Source organism: Geotrypetes seraphini, chromosome 13 (genome assembly GCF_902459505.1).
Source record: "Geotrypetes seraphini chromosome 13, aGeoSer1.1, whole genome shotgun sequence".
NCBI classification, from domain to species: Eukaryota; Metazoa; Chordata; class Amphibia; order Gymnophiona; family Dermophiidae; genus Geotrypetes; species Geotrypetes seraphini.
Window position 1 is genome coordinate 2,441,397 of NC_047096.1, and position 7,298 is coordinate 2,448,694.

Below are 7,298 nucleotides of genomic sequence, written 5' to 3' on the forward strand. Positions count from 1 at the left end.
ATGTGGAACCTCACAAGGTAACTGGAAGCTAGCAAGTAAGACCTGAACCAAAGAAAAACCATTCCTCAAATATCAAGATCCCAGATACGAGCTAACAGTCAAAAAACTGCTTGTAGATCCAGGAAAAAAAACAGATGAGCTGGGATGCTGCAGAATAACCTGGACAGACCGACATTGCCTGGGATGGCGAGAATCAGTGGCACTGAAGCAGTAGTTGGCAGGCCCTGATTTGGCAAAGGAAGCAGCTCTGAAGCCAAAGCATTACTGATGAGGACTGGTCACTGAGAATGGAGGGTGTGAGTCTGCCAAATGAAAGGCCCGAGAAAAGAGGAAGGATTTGCAGAAAATGCAGTGAGAGAGGGGAGAGATCCAGTACTTTAGATGCAGAGAGTGTCACCAAGCCATTAGGCATTAAAGATGCGGAAGGGACCTTAGAAATGCCAGGGCAGAGATGGGTAGCCTTAACCCCTGTCCATACGCTTTATGACGAAGACTGTCAGCCATTGCCATTCTCTTTCTACTTTTATGAATATTTATACAGAGACATTAGCCCCACCTTTTCTTCTAGCCATTCCTCTTCCTGTGCCTCCAAGTTTCCTTCTGGCTTCTGCTTTTTCAACCGATCATTATACTATCTCACCTAAGTTCCCTTAAGAACATAAGAATTGCCGTTGCTGGGTCAGACCAGTGGTCCATCCTGTCCAGCAGTTCATTCACGCGGCGGCCCCTAGATCAAAGACCAGTGCTCTAAATGAGCCCAGCTTCACCTGCGTACTTTCCAGTAGAGCAGGAACTTGTCTAACTTTGTCTTGAATCCTTGAAGGGTGTTTTCCCCTATAACAGCCTCTGGAAGAGCGTTCCAGCTTTCTACCACTCTCTGGGTGAAGAAGAACTTCCTTACGTTTGTACGGAATCTATCCCCTTTCAACTTTAGAGAGTGCCCTCTTGTTCTCCCTACCTTGGAGAGGGTGAACAATCTGTCTTTATCTGCTAAGTCTATCCCCTTCAGTACCTTGAATGTTTCGATCATGTCCCCTCTCAATCTCCTCTTTTCGAGAAAGAAGAGGTCCAGTTTCTCTAATCTCTCACTGTACAGCAACTCCTCCAGCCCCTTAACCATTTTAGTCACTCTTCTCTGGACCCTTTTGAGTAGTACCGTGTCCTTCTTCATGTACGGCGACCAGTGCTGGATGCAGTACTCCAGGTGAGAGTGCACGTTGGCCCGGTACAGGGAGTAAACAGGGAGATAGACAAGGGCGACCCGGTCGACATTGTATATCTGGATTTTCAGAAGGCATGAATGACTACTTCGGAAAATTGCGAGTCATGGAATTGAGGGTGAAATACTCGCGTGGATTAAAAACTGGCTGGATCATAGGAAACAGAGAGTGGGGGTAAATGGACAATACTCAGACTGGAAGAGCATCACCAGTGGGGTGCCGCAAGGCTCGGTGCTTGGACCCATGCTCTTCAACATCTTTATAAACGATCTGGACATTGGTACAACGAGTGAGGTGATTAAATTTTCAGACGATACGAAGTTATTCAGAGCAGTGAAGACATAGGGGGATTGCGAAGATCTGCAACGTGAGTACCTGAATAAATGCATGTAAACTTGAGAAATGGGCATCGACATGGCAAATGTGGTTCAACATGGATAAGTGTAAAGTGATGCATATAGGTAACAAACATCTCATGCACGGATACAGGATGTCCGGGGCGGTACTTGGAGAGACCTCCCAGGAAAGAGACTTAGGAGTTCTGATCGACAAGTCAATGAAGCCGTCTGCGCAATGCATGGTAGCGGTGAAAAGGGCGAACGGAATGATATATAAGGGGATCACGAACAGATCGGAGAGCATAAGAACATAAAAAATGCTGCTGCTGGGTCAGACCAGTGGTCCATCCTGCCCAGCAGTCCGCTCACGCTATCTCCTCCTCTCCCTAAGAGATCCCACATGACATGTCTGTCCCATGCTATAATACTAGCCTCATTGTCCCTCCTGAAGTCAGGAACTGACAAATGAACTGCTCTGCTACAGAGCTCACTCTCAGCTAGAGCTTCTCAAGCTGGGGGATCTTGCATGCATGTGGTCAGATGCATTGGCAGAAGAATGGGGGAGGGGGGAGCTGATTCAGTACCAGAACAGCAGGGTGTGTTCGAGACGGCACTGGCAGAGGCATGTGTAGTAGTCTCAGTACTGGAAAAGCAGGAGGTGCGGCGGGGTAGGACTGAGGTACCTTGACAGAGCTGCATGTGGTAGAATAGATGCAATTAGTCTCACAGCTGCGGTTGTAGATTATTCTGAACCTGCTCTTTTAATCTGCTTAAGAGACTTAGGAGTTATCCAAGTGAGGAGAGAGCTGCAGAGTCCCAGTGGTTGTCCCAGTTCTGTAATTCTTCTCTAAAGTCTATTTTCCATGACCTACAAGGTCAGCCAGAGCTCATCCAGGGTCAGTAGTCTAGTAGCGACACCTCAAGGCTGCTGCCTTTACATGCTCGATGTTTGTTACCATGTCATTCTTGATGGTATCCAGCCAACGGGCCTTTGGTCTCCCCTGCTTCCTTTTACCACTGACCATTCCAAGTAGCACCTCCTTTTCTAGTGAATTCACCCTCATCACATGTCTAAAATAGGACCGTTTCTGTCTCATAATCTTGCCTTCCAGGGACAACTCTGGGTTTATATGATCAAGAGCATCTTTGTTGGTGATCCTAGCAGCTGTCCATGGGATTCGTAGAAGTCTTCTCCAGCATCACAGCTCGAAGGCATCGATTTTTCTTCTATCTGCTTTTGTGAATATCCATGCCTTGCAGCCATATTGTGATTGAGAACACAATGGCAGTGATCAGTCTTTGATGGTGACTGAGACGTCCTTTCACTTCCATATTTGCTCCGTGCTCACCATGGCTGCACATCCCAGTGCTAATTGACATTTAATCTCTGCTCTCAAAACACCATTGTGATTGATGGGGGACCCAAGGAAAATGAAGCTATTTCTTCATTGTTGATATTTAGGTGGACTTTCTTGTTGGCAGTAGTCATGATTTTGGTCTTCTTGATGTTCAGGTAAAGTACCATCTTCTCACTTTCTTCTTTCAGCTTCAGGATCAACTTCTTGAGGTCTAATCTAATCTAAATCTTGGATTTATATACCGAATCACCCTTAAAAGAAAGGGCTTGATTTGGTTTACACAATTAGATTACAAAGAAAGAGAAACATTATCACTCATTAAGACTGTCACCTAAAAAAACGATGAAACAATGTGGCTTTCAGGATTTTACGAAAAACCAACAAGATCTTATCTGAAAAGATAGTTCATTCTAGATCGCAGTTAATAGATATGGAAAGGAAGGGGAAATTTTACTAGCAGATTTTGTTCCTTTTGTAGAAGGAAAAGAGAGCTTATACATATGAATTGTTCTACTGCCGGAAGATCTCATGGTGTTTAGAGGTAAAGAAATCAAGGGAGCAAAAAAATCCATGTAAGATTTTAAAAACTATACACGCACATTTAAACTGAACTCTTAATCGAAAGGGAATCCAGTGTAGGAAAGGAGACACATGATCAACCTTTTTCTTTCCAAAGATCAATCCAGCAGCAGTATTTTGAACCAACTGAAGGCTTTTCTCATTTCCTTTACTTAATCCAGCGTAGATGGAATTACAATCATCTAGCTGAGCCAGAATAATAGATTGGACCAATACTGCAAAATGATGTTGATGAAAGAAACGGTGACCTTTTTTCAGTGTATGAAGGCTAAAGAAACATTTTTTAATTAGATGGTTTACCTGACAATGAAAAGAGAGGGAAGAGTCTAAAAAGACACCCAATACGCTAGATGACTCAATATGCAAAATGTCACTAGAATTAAGAATAACTGAGGTTGGCAAATTTCAATTTCAGGGCCAAACCATAATAATTTTGTCTTTGTTGCATTAAGCTTCATTTGAACCTGAAACGACCAAGACTGTAATTTAGAAATGCACGAGGTTATGTTTATTGTAAAGCTGCTCAAATTAGGATCAACTTCAAGCAAGATGAAAATATCGTCAGCATAAGTAAATGAATTTAATTTATAGCTTTTTAATGTAGTCATATAAATATTGAAAAGAATCGGAGACAGCGGGGAACCTTGTGGGACACCACAATCTGGTGACCTTACAGCAGATGTGTTGCAATGTAAGAAATCCTGTGAACCATTTTAGAACTTTTTCTTCTAGAAAGGATGTCATTGTTAACTCCATCAAAAGCCGCAGAAAGATCAAATTGTAATAAGATGGCGTATCGGTTCTGAGATAATAAACTTTGAATCTTAGAGATCAGTGATACTAATAAAGTTTCAGTACTAAAATTGGAACAGAAATCATGCTGGGATGGTAAGAGAATGGAGAATTTATCTAAATAATTAGAAAGCTGTTTAGAAATAATAGCCTCAATCATCTTGGTTAATAATAGAATACTGGCCCACAAGAGCCAAGCTGCCCAATACTGACATGTCCCTACAGCTCAAGCGGGAACTCCACTGGCAAAGTATGGCAGCAGAACCAACCCAGCATGAGTACCAAAGAAGTTGACCAAGTCTCAAAGGCCTACTGAGGAGAGTGTTTACAATTGATAGATAAACCAGTTGTATTGTATATGCATGTCCTATGAGTCTTGAAATAAAGATGTTAGCGGCATAAAAAACCCCACACATACACACACACACACACACACACAAAAAAAATATATATACACAGGGAGAGTGTGGCACAGTGGTTAAATCTACAATCTCAGCACCCTGAAGTTCTGGGTTCAAACCCACGCAGCTCCTTGTGACCCTGGGCAACTCACTTAATGCCCCAGGTACATTAGATAGATTGTGAGCCCACCGGGACAGACAGGGAAAATATCTGAATAAATTCATGTAAACCATTCTGAACTTCCTTGGGAGAACGGTATAGAAAATTGAATAAATAAAAAAGTAAAAAAATAAAATATATATATAATGGAATATTGGCAATTGGACTATAATTTGTCAAAACAGCCGAGTTCAAATCAGCACCTTTCAGTAGCGGAGTAAGGGCTATATGACCCATAGATGCAGAAAAACCAAGAGATAAGATGGAAACGGATCCAAGGAACATTGATTTTGTCCAAGTCTGTTGCATAGCTTTCTAACCTGATGTTCATTAATATGTTCAAAGTCTCTCCAATGCCTATCACTGCGATTTCCCTGCTAAATAATAAGTCCTTATGGTTTTACTCTTAGCCAGTAGGGTAGTATCATCTGTGTATCTTGGATTGCTGATGGTTCTTCCGCCTATTTTTACCCCAACACTCAAATCATCTAAGTCCAGCTTCCTCATGATTACTTTTGCATAGAAGTTGGAAAGAAAAGGAGAGAGAATGCATCCTTGTCTTGTATCCTTTTTGACCTTGAACCATTCTCTATTTCCATACATGGTTTGCACTGTAGCTTCTTGATTGTAGTAAAGCAGTGGTCTCAAACTGGCGGTCCGGGGGCCACATGCGGCCCACCAGGTACTATTTTGTGGCCCACGATCTGTACTAGTGCTGCCCGCTCTTTGCAGCATCCTCTGGCTTCCCCCCTGGCCTCCCACTCTTACCTTCAGATAATTACCGCAGCCTGCAGAGAGGTTTGCCAGTGCTGTAGCGATCCTAGTAGGCTGCCATTGTCCTCAGCAGCACGTTTCCTCTGCCGCGATCCTTCCCCTGATGTCAGAAGAGGGGCGGGACCGTGGCAGAGGGAACGTGCTGCGGAGGCCGATGGTAACCTGCAAGGAATGCTACAGCACTGGCGATCCTCTCTGCAGGCTATGGTAATTAGCTGAAACTAAGACTGGGAGGCCAGGGGGGAAGCCGGAGGATGCTGCAAAGAAAGGGGGAACATGCAGGCTTTTGTGGGGGGGGGGGGAAGATTTATAAACTATAAAGAATTTTACCTCATGCAAAATTGTCATTTCTTTAATAAGACTTTAACTATTTTTTCTGCGGCCCTCCAAGTACCTACAAATCCAAATTGTGGCCCTGCGAAGGGTTTGAGTTGGAGACCACTGTAGTAAAGCGATCTGATTAACCTGATCAGGTGAGCTTGGTCTCCTACTTCACTTGTCATGCTCAACACATATTAGGGCTATCCTGAAATCCTGACTGGCTGGCGATCCTCCAGGACAGGTTTGAGAACCAGCATTTTAGAGGAAAGGCGGGAGAGTTGAGATATGATAGAGATATTTAAATACCTTCGTGATGTAAATGTGCATGAGTCAAGTCTCTTTCATTTGAAAGGAAGCAAACGACTTAATACCGCTAGCTTCTTCCCTCTTCCCAATACCTTCCCGATTTCCCAAAGCAACCGCATCTACTCTTTATCTCCTCTAGAAATTACCAGATATCTTCTTCTTGTAATACATTTTTTGTAATTCTTTTGCAATCCGCCTTGGAGCGCAAGGCAATGGCGGAATAGAAATCTTTCATGTAATGTAATCTCTCTCATGCAATTCCGTAGTCACTGTGAATGCTCAGAGGCACAGGCATCCTACCGCTGCCTAACTTGTTTTAATTGGTGATAAACAATGCAGTAATTGACCGCGTCATTTAAAACCAATTAAAAAGTAATTACGGAAAAAAAGGCGTCGCTGCTCAGCTTCCAGGAACGGTGCCTAGGTCCCTGGGAACTACTGGCGCATAGTGACGTTGAAGCCCAGATGTGGGTGTGGTTAGGAGTGGCGATGGATTTTAGCTTCACTAAGCGCCACTGGCCACGATTCTGACTAGACTCTAGGCGCTGGAAATGTAGGCCAAGGGTCCCATCAAGCTGCGATTCTGGGGTCGAGAGCAGGCTGGCAGCCATTACTCCCTCCCCTTCCTCTTTCCATGCTTGAGTGTATTCCATTCATTCTTGGTTTTAATTGATTTGTAAATCACTTTGACTTGGCCGGTCCAAAATTATGTGATTCATCAAATGTATTAAATCAAGATAAACTCATAATCATAGATAGTAACAACAAATAAAGCTGTACAATTTCACATTGAAATTCTTAGCGGTTGCTGAGAAAACAACAAAAAGCTCACCTGATATGTACTTATTAGTGAAGTAAGTCTGAGAACGCTACCATTCATCCCCAAAATGACCTGGACTGGCCACAGACTTGATGGACTCTTGGTCTGAGCCTTCAAAGCAACATCTTAGGGTCTCTTTCATCAAATCAAGAGCACGCAGAAGAGGTCCCGAGGTGATATTTCCCTCCCTGCCACCAGAGCTCTTCATGCCTGTCCTGCAGCCTTATCA